Source organism: Phoca vitulina, unplaced genomic scaffold, assembly GCF_004348235.1.
Source record: "Phoca vitulina isolate PV1807 unplaced genomic scaffold, GSC_HSeal_1.0 scaffold8, whole genome shotgun sequence".
Classification (NCBI taxonomy): domain Eukaryota; kingdom Metazoa; phylum Chordata; class Mammalia; order Carnivora; family Phocidae; genus Phoca; species Phoca vitulina.
The window spans coordinates 54930838-54944338 of NW_022589711.1; the positions used below are offsets into that span (position 1 = coordinate 54930838).

Consider the following 13501-nt stretch of genomic DNA (forward strand, 5'->3'; position numbering starts at 1 on the left):
AAGAGATATTTTAGAGTGGATTCCAGCTGCCAGCAGTTTGACCTCTTAGGTGTTTTCCAAAAGCGAAATTCCATAATTCTGACCATGGTCATTTTCCTTTTGTAGCATGAGGAAAAGACCAAAGACACCTAGTTCACGTGCAAGGGCTTGTCTCTGCTTCAAGGAAAATGAGCCCAGGTGTACTAACCTTGAAGATCCTGGCCTTTCTCCTTCAGCATTACTGCTATGCATTGGGTTAATAGCAACAGTGTCTCGTGTCCATACGCCATGATTTCCAGGAGACTGTTAAAAAGAATCATAGGTTGAGTTTAGGCAAGAGAGTGGGCCTCCTGGCCTCCTGGCCTCCTGGGTGTTTTCATGTAAAATAAAATCTTAAAGGACCCCAAAACTATTCATGGTGGCCTTTGCTGGAACTTTATTTACTTGGTTATTCCTTGGAAGATAAGTCATTTCTTGAATGTGGACACCAGTAAGGAGGCTACTAACCCATTATACCAAATTCTGTATGTTCTGGGATGGACTATACCTTTGCCACAGTGGCCAGTAAAATCTTCTAAGTTTTTATAACGGGTAAGCCTCAAAAAGCCAAATGGATTTGATGCCAGACTTTGAGTGAAAGACAAAGTTTAACCAACCATCTGAGGTTGACACATCTCAATATTTGCTGGGAAGGCAGAGCTTATCCTATGAGTTTTCCTGGCAAGACTCAGTCAGAGTGAAATTCATTCTAAGCACATGATGGGAAAACCACTGACAAGAATAATCCTTCACATGGGTACTTACACAGCCATTACTTCAAAACTCTATTAATTAAAAATATATAAATACCCCATTTTATAGTTGGTTACATGACTTTCCAGAAGAGATGATAAAATCTTCATGTAAGAACCAAGAGTCTCAGAGATCAGCTGTGGTTTACAAAAAAGATCTAGTCCAAAAGGCTTAGAGAAATTAGCAATACTTTTTTTTTTTTGTAGAAAGACGCAGATGTGGAGCTACTCTGGTGGATGTAAGAAGGTCAGAAATGTGTTGAGGAAGCTGAGGCAACCCAGTTAGGAAGTGACTCATTTGGGATCACACAATGGCAGGATCCAAACTGAGACCTTTTCCTACTTAGCTGGGAAAGCATGAAGGAACTGGTAAACATGGAAACTAAGAGGGAAAGCCCAGTCCTAAGACTCTCCAGAAGCGCTGGGCCCTCTAGCTCTGAGAATGTATCATACACTTCAAAACCGGGGCCCAGCTTTCAGATGCGTGCTGTCAGAGAAAGTGCAAGGAGTGGATCCTCAGTCATCAGATTTTACATGTTGACCTGCTCAGCCTGACAAGAAGAACCAGACAGTCAGGGAGGAGCACCTCCATCGGAAAGGAAGGAGCACACCCCTGTAATATCGGACAATGAACAAATATTCTTGAAGCATCTTCTCCAACAGACGTAATTTACGTTTATCGATAGCTTTCAAAGGACACTCACATTCACTATTTAGTTTGGTCTTTGCAACAGTCCTGTAAAGTAGTGGACCTGGGGTCATTACCTCCTCTTACTGGGGAAGAAGCTGAAGCTTGGAGAGGCTAAGTGATGGGGCTGTGGCCAGAGTTCATAAATGGTGGTTCTGGAGTGATACTCAGCCACTACTCCTTGTGTAATTCTACCCCATGGCCTCCCACTGTTTTGGGTGATATGTGGGAAACAGAAGGGAAGATGTTAGAAATTTTTCTAAACATGTGCAGAGGATATCTCTGATGTACTGGGAAGGTTTATACCCCTCTTCATTCTACCAAACCAGAGGCAGATATTGGGTAGAAGGAGATCAATACCCCCAAATAGTGACAACCATATGGCTGTCATGAAAACCATCCTTTCTTGCCCTTTACCCTAAATATTATTAAAGGAAAAATGGTGGAAAGATGTCAGGCAGAGGCACGGGAGAGCTGAGATTCTGCGAGGCTCATCAATTTTTAAAGTTTATGAGCCTCAGGCACCTTCTCCCAAAAGGAAATACAAGACAGCATGTCTGATCCTCCTCATAGATCATCCGAAGGAACCATGATTCTTGCACTAGTTGGAGGATATACACATGTATTCCAGAAAGAATAAGAGTGTGTGTATATATATATATATATATATGAATTTCTATATATATGTGTGTGAATATATAGAGAGATATATGTGAAAATGTATATATGAACATTTTATATGAAGAGAAGGTAAATAGTTCCTAAATGAAGATAACGTCTCATAGTTTGAGACAAAGTAATCAATCTACAGTGTTTGGGGGTCAGTATTAGAAATTTTTATGGTATCATATAGCATTTATTGACTATTCTATGCTAGGCACTATATGGAAGTTTTCATGTATTAATAATGATAATAATAATAACAAATCCCATGTTTTCCATATACCACACTCATCTGGCAGAAAGTGTGGGGACATGACCTGAGTCCCCAAGCAGTCCTGTCCTGGTCCTTCTCCACACGTGTGCATCTACAATCCCCTATAAAGTTCTCTCAAACTATTTCTGAGCAGCCTGAGGGAGTGACTCACGTGTGTTCCCATACACGGCCTCATTTGGCATATCTCATTTTGCTCCTTCCAGTTATTTCTGTTGACTCTGGCAACAGACTATGGAAACACCCTCCATGCTGCTGCCCCAAATTGAAGTACATGAGGCTATCAAAGGTGCCGACATGACCCATAGATTCACCCTCAAAGCATTAGAGCTACCTTGTGCTGCCTTTCTCTATGTTTTCTAGAATGATGTTCCATGGGCCCCAAAGTGAAGCTGCCTGGGGCTCCTAACCTTACAGACCTCAACAAAAGCATAGAAACAGCAGGCTGATCAAGAGAAAAATGGGTACAATATCTTGAGAATGGGCCTTCTTCTTTCCCCAAGGCCCATTTTCTATGGACCTTTGTTAGAGGCCTCCACTCTCTCTTGTCCCTTAGGAACCTTCCTTTCTAGCAGGTTTCTTGGTCACTACTGTAAATAGTTCACCTGCTGACCTACCCCCTAGAGCTTCCAGCCCTCTGCAGACAGATCTCCACCCCAGGAGGGACTCAGCTTCGCTGTACATCAACACTCCCACGTGACAGACGGCCACAACACATACATAGATATGGTACAGGTAATACATAGATATGGTACAGGTAATACATAGATATGGTACAGGCCACAACACATACATAGATATGGTACAGGTAATACATAGATATGGTACAGGCCACAACACATACATAGATATGGTACAGGTAATACGTGGCTGAAATGTGCCATGCAGGCAACTGGAAAATACAACTATGGGGTAGGTTTTTGGGCTGTCAGGTCAAAGTTGCTTCTTCTGTGATCTTGGAAAGTACAAGCAGCATAGGCTGCTCCAGGGGCATGGAACGGGTACCAGGCTGCACTGTATCCTTCCAAGCCTGCACGCCACCGATGTGAAATCCATTTCCAAATGCTCAGGCCAAAGGCTCCCAGGGGCAGCCTGAGCCCCTGCTGCACTCAGACGCCCCCAGAGGTGAGTTCTCCAGTCTCCTCTTGTCCTTGCTTACAGGAGCCCGCGAGGCCCCTCGCCGGACCAATAGCCATCAGCCCAGCACACCTGGCAAGTGTCCGCGGCGTCCTGCGTGGAGGTTTCGCCCTGAGCGGATAAGGCAAAAAGTCCTGAAATGAAGAGAACCAGAGAACAATAGATCACTTCCTAGGTCCACTTCGCAGAGGAAGACGACATTTCAAGGAAGCGGATATTTTACATCTACACAGTTTTCCACTTAGCCTCTGCCCTCATCTACTGCCACAGTAAATCTGATGACCGCCCAGCTGTCAGCCTTCCAGACAGCGTTTCTCTCCAGTGTCCTTTTAGGAGAAGAAAAAGTACACCGCAGGAGAGAGAGAGAGACTGTCTCAGGCAAAGTCCTTTTCTTCCTCTGGCTCTGCGAACAAAGCGAAGTTGTAGCCTGACAGCAGTGAGAAGACGGGGGCTGCGGGGGAGAGGGGGTGGGCGTGCGTGTGCACATGTGTGGAGGTGTGCGCCTCTTGGAGCACAGTCTTTCCGATGATCCCTTCCTCTTGGTGCCTCAGTTGCACTTGACCTTGTTGCCAAGGAGTCAGTTCTGAGGTTGCAGCTATGAAAACGGTTGTTTTACAACACCGCATGATTTTCCAGTTGGATTTCCATCTTATTGCTAGCCACCCGCTGACTAGGTGACCTTGTGCAATCCAGGTAACTCCTCGAGTCTTGCTTTTTTGCACAGTTGAGAAAAACGTGTTTATTCCACAAGCATACATGGAGCACCCTGGCTTAGTCCCGGGCTCCGTGCTAGCTGCTAGGTGCGTAGGGGAAGGAGGGACAAGGAGATAAACAAAACACAGTCCTTTCTACCAAGTTCTTACTGGACGACGAAATTCTTAAAACTCTCCTCTCTCGGCTTGTGGGATGCCATCTTCTGTGTCTAAGATCAGGGCTCGCCCAGCCCTGCCCACGCACCTTCCCTGGCACACACTTAAACCCTCTCTCCTCATGCCGTTCTCTAGATTCTTGCTATCTGGAACTGCGATGTCCATGTGCTCTTCAGGGTACCCTACATTTTTCTGTTTATACTTCCAGAGAGCCATTTCCCTCACCTTCCTAGCATTATCACAGTCATGATTTTGTCTTTGTTTTAATCCTTTAACTAATGGTTGTCTTCTCTGCTTGACTGAAACTTCCATATAGACAAGCCTCACATCTGCTATCTGCTGAGCCCAGCACATTACCTGATGCAGAGGAGGCACTTAATATTTGTTACATAAATGAATTAATGAACCCTTGGTTTCTACTCTGCTCTTCGGTATATTCTTCTTGGACCCTATTTAGCCCAATTGCCTCATTTTACAGATGAGAAAAACTGAATTCCAGAGGGAAAAAATTTGCTTAGCATCACACTTTGCCTGAGAGGCTGAGGCAGAATGAAACACCAGGTTTCCTGACTCCAGGGAAAGAATCCAGGCTCTTTCCATGCTGTTCTTTTCCTAGTGGAGGGTAAGAGAAAGGCCTCAGACATTACCAGTCTGTGACGACTCAGGAAAGGGGTTGCCAGAAATTAGCTTCCCTTAAGATGTCTCCCATCTCTAGTTGGGAGTCCCCAGGGAAGATATCCACAGGGACCCACAAAGAATAGTATCAGCAATAGCCACAACTCATCGGCTCTTATCTTTTGCCTCTATTCCCACTTGTCCATAACTGGATTCCTGCAGAATCAATTATGGAGACCCACTGCTTCCATCCACCATCGGGAGAATATCAAGCTTGGTGTCAGGGCTTCTGTCTCGACAATTTCCAGTCTGTGGAATGCAAGACTATCACTGATTTCTTGAAGAAGGAAGGAAAGCATCTCATCCCTCCCCCCATGCCGTATGTACTGTTGTCTGTGCTCAGTCTCAGGAAAGCGTGTGCAAATCCTCCAGATCAAGCAGCCTCCAACCCTTCTCTCTATTGGAGCCACAAATCCGCCCAAGGACTAGTTGGGGACGGCAGGGACCATTGGTACTCTGAAACTTCTTCCCCAACACAAGCCCCCAGCTGAGTCTGTGCAGGGACACCAGTGGGAACCAGCACTGGGTGAGTGGGACACAGGGTCCCGCTACCTTAGTCTGAGCTCAGCAGTCAGAAATATAACTTTTCATGAGTACCTGGGCTGAAGCAGCACAGAAACTTAGATGTTCAGACAGCGAAGCTGATGACCATGCTTCTCTGTAACAGAGGCACTTTTGCTAAATTCAAAGCATCCCAGGTAAAACTGCCTATTTTCTGGGGCTTCCTTTATATCATTTTGCATCTCTTATTGAACGCAGCTCACTCTGCTTTTCATGAAAGGCCCCCATAATACATATGTTTTATGTTTATAGCACACCCTAGAGGCTAACTCAATTGTTTTGATGCCATGGATTTTTGTCAAAATGATCACTTGGCTAAAAATCTTATGCCAGTCCAAAGGATGGTGAAATGGAACAAAGTCCTACATGCCCTTCACATCAGGATCCTAGTGGGGAAAAGGGTTTCCTTACTCTCTCCTCCACTACCTCATTTATTCACACGTTAGGATTTGGGCTGGGATCTGAAGCTACCAACATAGATAAGACCCAAGCCTTGGCCTCAAGGTGCATACATGGTCCAGCTGTAGTGGACCCATGCAAACAGAAACAGTCTCACATCTAGCATTACACATGCTCTAAAAATGCTAGCCACTGCGGCTTCTGGGGAAGAAATGCTCAGGATCCAGATGTCAGAGGAAGACAGGTCAACTCCAGAAAGATCTGAAATAAAGAGGGAAATGCCAAAACAGGAAATTGAATATAATATTGGACAAATAAGGGCCAGGAAACAGAGTGGGAAGCAGATGGCTAAATAGGACCAGACATCAGGCAAGGTCACCAAATGGTATATATTTGGGTGGAAACAGAAGCAAGCCAGGAGGAAAGAGAGTGTACATAAGTATCTGAGCAGCTAAAGACATAGGTAGGAACCAGGGAAAGTGGGACTGACACAGCCAGCAAAGCAGAAGGGGCAGCTCAGACCCTCTGCTGGGCCTGCTGGACCTTGTGGGGCCCTTTTCTGGGTGGAATTTGATGTGGGATCCCAATTTTACAATGAGCTGTGTTTTGGGGGTAACTCTAAGTAACTTGATCAAGGTCATGTCAAAGAATATTTCAGGCTATAAATAGGGCCCTGGACTCCCTCCACAAATTCTCTCTGTTGTCTGAGGACTCCCAGCTCCGCAGAAGACAAGGCACAGAGAGCTCCACTCAGAGCTGCGGATGTGGTGGGGAAGTAGAAACCAAGCCGACATTTGGTGTGTTGTAGCATTCCTAGCTCTGGTTTAACACAAGAGATGTGTTTCGCTCACAAACTGGCACTGAGAGCTCATTTACATTTAAATAAGAGGCTTGTTAATGCCAGCAGGAGGACGCTGTCAATGCCAAGCCTGGCTCAGGATTCCTGCCAAGGAGTTTCTAAGAGCATCGCTCTAGGAAACTCCCCCAGAAGAGAAGCAAGCATGCCTTCTCATTAAGACAACTCCACCACAGTGACATTTGCCTCAGAGTGGCAAGCCTTTGGCTGGGCTGGAAGCAGGTTGTCGAGTCTTAGAAAGTTATCTGTTGCCAAGACAGTCGTTTAGTTCAATTTGGCTCTATACACATTCAGAGACCACTGGTGCATGTAGGGTGGGCTGGGCTGCCAGGCAGCAGGCTCATTCCGGACCTCTGGCCCTTCCAGTCATGTTGGGAGGGCTGGGTGTTATTAAGAAGCACATGTAGAAGCTCTTCTTACAACATGAAGGAAGAGGGGGCCCACCCTATTGTTGGACAACTCTTAATATTGGAAGGTTCTTCCTGGCATGAACAGGAAATATGTCTGTTGCAAAAATAGTGTACTCAAAATGCCTACAGATGCCAAGCAGGGAACATAGAGGAGTGAGGCAAGCTGTTGAGTGTACCTGTCTAGTCTAAAGGGGACTACACTACTTAGCAAAAACTGATCTTGGGTTTTATAAACATGGATCTTGTCCTATATAGCTTAAAGACTGATGGGGAAGTCAAATAATTGGACAAGAATTCCAACACAGTTAATAGGTATTATCAGGGGGAGGTAAAAAGTACCGTAGAAGCACATGGGAGCAGTAGGGTTATATAACCCAGAGTTCAAAGGTCATAGAGGGCTTGATGTTTAAGTTCCATCTGCAGGATGAGCAGAAGTTACCCAGGGAGAGATGGGTGGGGAGAAAGGGAAGAACAGGTCCAAAGGCCCTGAGGCAAGATAGATAGCAAAGTACGTTTGAAAACTTAAATTTTCTATGGTGGGAATTTAAATTTCAAGGTAGGGGAAGGATAGAGAGGTAAGTAGGGATTAGAATTCCAAGGGCTTCCAAGCCTCTGAAAGAGTTTGGATTTTAACTTAAGATCGGTGAGTTAAGCAGAAGAGTAACAGGTCAGGGTTGCTGCAGGCTGAGTCTTCTACAGATTAAACACCCCCCCCCCCCCCCCACACACACACACACACACCTCGCAGTAGATAAAAACCAGCTCAGGACTTGGAGTCAGAAAGCTGTGGGCTCTGGTTCCAGCTCCACTACTCTGTGCCCATGGGCAAGTCTTATTCAGCTCTCCTGTGAAATGGGAAGAACATATACCAGTGTTGGTGAAATAATGGGGGACAAGAGAACTGTCATACCCTGTTGGTGCTATGGTAGAATAGTAACCATTAAAACCTTATCAGGCTGTTGGACAATATGTATCAGAAGCTTTAAGAATGTGCATTCTCTCAGATTGAGCAATTCCATTTCTAGTATTTAGCTTAAAGAAAAAATTAAGTATTTTTTGGCAAATATTTAACTATAGTAGTATTCAATGTAGTGTTGTTTATAAGAGCCAAAAAAAAAAAAAAAGTGTAATTTAAGTCTGTGCTGACTGGTTATTCCTTAAATTCTTTATCCTGTTGAGTTAATTTTGGCCTTCAATATTTAAATAAGATTGGCTCAGACACTGATCCCATGTGCAGGGAAAACCCTGTGGCCCCAATCCCAATATCTCTGGTGATTCTTATTCTCCTAGTTGCCTCTGCCTCCGAGATCTGTTTAGTTCTCCATCGTCACTCTATATTTTGCACGGGCCCGTGCTGTCCTTTTATTGCAATGTACCACTTTTTATAATATAATCTACCCTAAATGCCCTTTACTCCTCTGGGTACCTCGGCCATAGGCAAGGAATGGGGTCAAATATTACTAAGAGCTTGAAAGTGAGGAGGTTGATGTCCAGGAGACAACCACCTTTATCAGCACCTCCCTCTGCCATTCTAAGGCTCTTTCCATCTATTCTGTTCTTTGTTTTCCAGGATCCCTCATTCTTGGCCTCCTTGTCTACCCACCCCTAACCTATTTCCTTTACCTTATATTTTTCAAATTCATCTGGCTCTCTACTCCTCAACTTGTATGCCATCCTAACTCAGGAGTGGATTCTATGCAGGGTCTTACTCATTAACAGCATGGAAGAGCCTTTTTTGTTTGGGGAAGAGGGGCAGAGGGAGAGAGAGAAGCTTAAGCAGGTTCCACGCCCAGCGGAGCCCGACATGGGACTCGAGCCCATGACCCTGAGATCATGACCTGAGCCAAAATCAAGAGTCAGATGATCAATCAACTGAGCCACCCACGCACCCCAGCATGGAAGAGTCTTAAGATTTCTGTCCTTTTCATGTTCCCCCAATGGTTTCTGTAAGTGGAAGGATGGAACATAAGAATTTATTTCCCTATTCATATGCATTATGCCAACCTCTTCCCATTTTAGAAAGAAAAAGAGGCACAATAATTTTGCTTTGTTTTTGTTTTAATAGTCTTACTACCCTTGGAAATAATCTAATTGTCCCCAAATTGGGGATGAAATAAACCAAAACACAACCATGCAATGGAGCACATTAAAAGGTTAAGATGACGTAGAACAGATATCAACATGGGAAAATGTTCAGGAACTAAACAATATATATGCTATAACTCCATTACAAATATGAATTTGCTAGTAGGTATGCAAGAAAAAAGACTGGAAAATGGTGTTACTGGTTATCTTTAGAGCAGTGATTCTCAATGGGAGTGATTTCACCACTAGGGGGCATATGGCAATGTATCCTGACATTTTTGGTTGTTCCAGTGGTGGGGAGGAGGGGGAACAGTGGTCTAATGGCATCTAGGGGGTAGAAACCAGGGATGCTATTAAACATCCTACAATACAGAGGACAGCCCTCACAACAAAGGATTATTCAACTAAAAATGTCAGTAGTGCTGAGGTTGAAAAACGCCTCTCTAGATGAAGAGCTTACGGAATACTAGAACTTTCTTTTTTGCTTGTTTGTATTTTCTACTTTTTCTGCAGTGAGCCTATAGTTCACGTATAGTTGTTAGTTTTGTTTTGTTTTGTTTTTTAAAGTACATTAAATGAATACCTCTGAAAAAGAGCCGGATCAAATAAATGCCTTTGTTTTTTGCTATGAGAGAAGTCATGTGCAAGTACTTGGCATAGTGCCTCAGGTTTCCTGACCATCACAGTGCCTTTCTCCAAATCCACACCTTTAAATCAGGACCAAGGGTCAGGAGCCCTGATACCCCAGACATAGCAGATGACTGTCTCCCCAACTGCCCTTCTAGTCATTCTCCCTCTGATGGCCCAGGCCTTTGGGCAGTGTCATCTTACAGCCAACCCAGTGAACTTGCTATTCCCTGAAACTTCTTTAGCTTTGTCACATGTGGTCCCCTGAGGCATCTCACCGGAACCAGAGGTGGAGCAGGGATTTGGCCAGAGGAGACAGGGTTAAGGCCTGTGCACACCCAAATTCCAGTCTACTAATCCTCCATTTGTGGAACTATGTCTTGAGGATGCAGTTAGTTGCCTTGGAGAACCTTTGCAAAGGAATGGTTCTTGTGGTAATCAAAGTGTGTTCACTGGGAAGTTTAATCACTTGAAGAAGCAGTTTATTGCCCCCACAGACTCCTCTGCTGTGAACATTAGAACTAATTAGCAGTTGAAATAGTGATGATTTAGCAGAGCTTCTGCATTTGATGGCTGTGGTTTCAGGGCCACCAATCGCAGTTGAAAAGAAAAAAGCAATCATCTCTGCCATGTAATGAATCCTTCTTCCTAATTCCCAGGGAACTAAAAGGCCCTGTGGGGACTGGCTTTTCATCTGACCCTAAAATTGGTCGAAACTCAGAGGTTATAGAAATGACTCACAACCTGGGAAAAGTGACCAAAACCATTGGCAGTGGATTTCAGAGAGGGGAGATTTTCCTCATTGCCCATGGCTAGCAGGCTTTCTCTGGAATGTAGCATGGGTCAGTCAATCCTTTGTGCTGCCAGACTGGCTGGGAGGGAGAGAGGAGAAGCTGAGGCTGCTAACTGAAACTAATGGAGTCTGCATCCAGAGGAGCTGGGTGAGACAGGGGCTGACATCTTCCAAGATTTTGGAAGGGAAGAAGGAGCAGAGGAAATATTGGGACTCCGTTTGGTCTGAAAGGCTTATATTAAACAATATGTGCTGTCATCTGCCACTGATGAGGGAGGAGGGATCTCTCTGACCTTTCAAAGGTACATTTAATGGGTGTCCTTCTTCTCTCTTTCCTCTCTTTGAAGATATTCCCAGAGCTTCGGTTCTGCTCATTTCTTCATTTTCTCCCTGAGAGAAGTCATTACAAATCCTGTCTCTAGTGATCTAGTCCACATGGAACAAGGCTCTGAAATCTCTTTACTGTCTGCAAACACAACTTGTTTCCCAGAAGGCAGAACTATGAGGAATAGTCTACAGGGAGGCAGAAGCAACTGTTGGCAGCCCAAAGGTGTGAGGACTTGTTTTGGAAGGGACAGTGCTCCCGAAGAAAGAGAGTGTTTACATCATGCTTGAACAGCTTGGCGAGGATGTCATGGCGACACTACAGATCTCAGGGAGGGCAGGGAAAGTGTTGGCTCCTCACTAGATGACCTGGACAAGGTCTTTTCTAACTTGGATTTTGATATTCTTTCTTGCTTTTGTGAATAACACAGAATAGCAAAAACAAAAACAATAAAATTCAAGAACAAAAAAAGCCATTGCTAAAGTTAAGGGAACTCTTGAGAGGTTTTTTTTCTTCTTTGTTTTTTTTCCCTTCCATTTTTTTCCCCTCTCTCAAGTGGTTATGATGCGCAGGAAGTCATTCTGTCCAGACAGCAATGTATAACAACGGCCTGGAACTTTTCCATTCTACTGAGTCAAAAAAAAAAAAAAAAAAAAAAGTGCCAGAGGAAGTAATATTAGTCAGTACTTAGTCACACCTGAAAACAATGGGATAGTTTAGGTTGGCTTGACATCACACATTTGCATCTGGTCACGGCCCAAGAAGAAGCCCTTTCAGTTGGCAGATTTTGTCCAGTGTTTGAAGGGATTCGAGTCCTCCCTCGCCCATGTGTTACAGTAAAGACTACAAAATGGTTCCTCACAGCCCTTGAGGGGAAAATGTTTCACATAAAAATTTAGAAGGATTTGAGAAGGGAAAAAATGGAGTGGAAAATCTCAGCGGCATGAAGGAACAAGTCTATACGGGTTGATCTTCCTCTCCTCCTGGAAAAGTGTAATTGCCTTCCTCGTACTCAGCAGCCAGATCTCTCACTCTCCATTTCCCTTAGGGACAACTCTAGAAAGAGAGTACATCTTAACCCTTACCATTCTGCACACCAGACCTTTCCTTCCTTCCTTCCTTCCTTCCTTCCTTCCTTCCTTCCTTCCTTCTTTCCTTCCTTCCTTCCATGTCTACTTAATATGCATTTATTCAAGGCCTGTCACATACCTGGCTCAGTGTATACATAGAGGAGCAAAACACAACTTCCAACCTTCAGGGTTTTAGTCTGGATGGAAGTTTGACTAGAAGAAAAATAAATTTTAGTTTAATATAAGAAGTATCCTAGTATATGTCTGCTCTAATTTCTACGGGCTTACATATAGAAGAGTGAGAAACACCACCCTGGAATATTTCCTGGAGTGGGTAACATGGGGGCTGGCCCTTGAGTAGTATGAGTAGTGTCAAAGGGAAACAACGCTAGACATCAGTTCAAGTGGAGAAAGCACTTTATTCTGTAACTACTGACAGGAGGGGAAAGGGTTAAACTCCACTTGCATTTGTGCAGGGGGTGTTGGGCATTTTAAAGGGAGCATAGGGTAGTAAGGAGGGGAGTAGACAGGGGTTCAACTAGAATCAAGGAAGTGAAAAATTACAAAAAGCCAGCAAGAGAGTTGGTCAGTAGGACTGTGATTAGCCCAGCTGTGTCTGCTAGCTGGCAATCATGAAGTCAGGATTCTATCCTCCCACAGAAACTGGCAGACAAAAGCCCTATCCTTTCTGATGATTACATTTCAAAGCAGTGGCTTTCAGTTCCTTGAGATATTCCTGGGCTGTAGGAGATGTGTGTGTGTGTGTGTGTGTGTGCGTGTGTGTGTGTGTGTGTGTGTGTGTGTGTGTGTGTGTATCCCTCAAAGGGACAGAGGAGGGACTTGCAATTGTAAGCTTTTTAAAGTCAATGTTCTAAGAAAGAGGGGTCAGACGCTCATTGTCAGGGTTGGTCAGGGCTTAGTGAGGGCCTTTGGATGGAGTCCTTTTGTATTTCTCAGTGGGTGCCAGACAGGAAGAGGAAGGGGCAGTCTAATCACAAAGAAGGGACTACAAAGGCATGGAGAAGTGAGAAGGCATGGTTAGTTTAGAAATGTTACCTGGTTTAATGGCGGGTATGTTGAGGGGAGGAGTGGAGTAGAGAAGTCTGAAAAGATAACCTACAGTCTTCAGGGTCATGCCAAGGAGTTTATGTTGTATCCTGGGGCAATGAAGAGATCGTCAAGATTAGGATCAGGGGAGAAGTGTAGTCCCATTTGTGGCTTGGAAATAAGCTGGCCACAGTGGAGGATGGTTTAGAGGTCGGGTGAAGTGGTAGGTTCAGAAACACTGAGACAGGGAGAAAA

The 13501-nt window shown here is 44.5% G+C and overlaps 1 pseudogene; it reads right to left on the minus strand.

The window, feature by feature from the left end:
• Positions 1-4614, minus strand: part of LOC116633698 — a 194363-nt pseudogene extending 189749 nt beyond the window's left edge.
• Positions 4615-13501: the final 8887 nt, after the last annotated feature.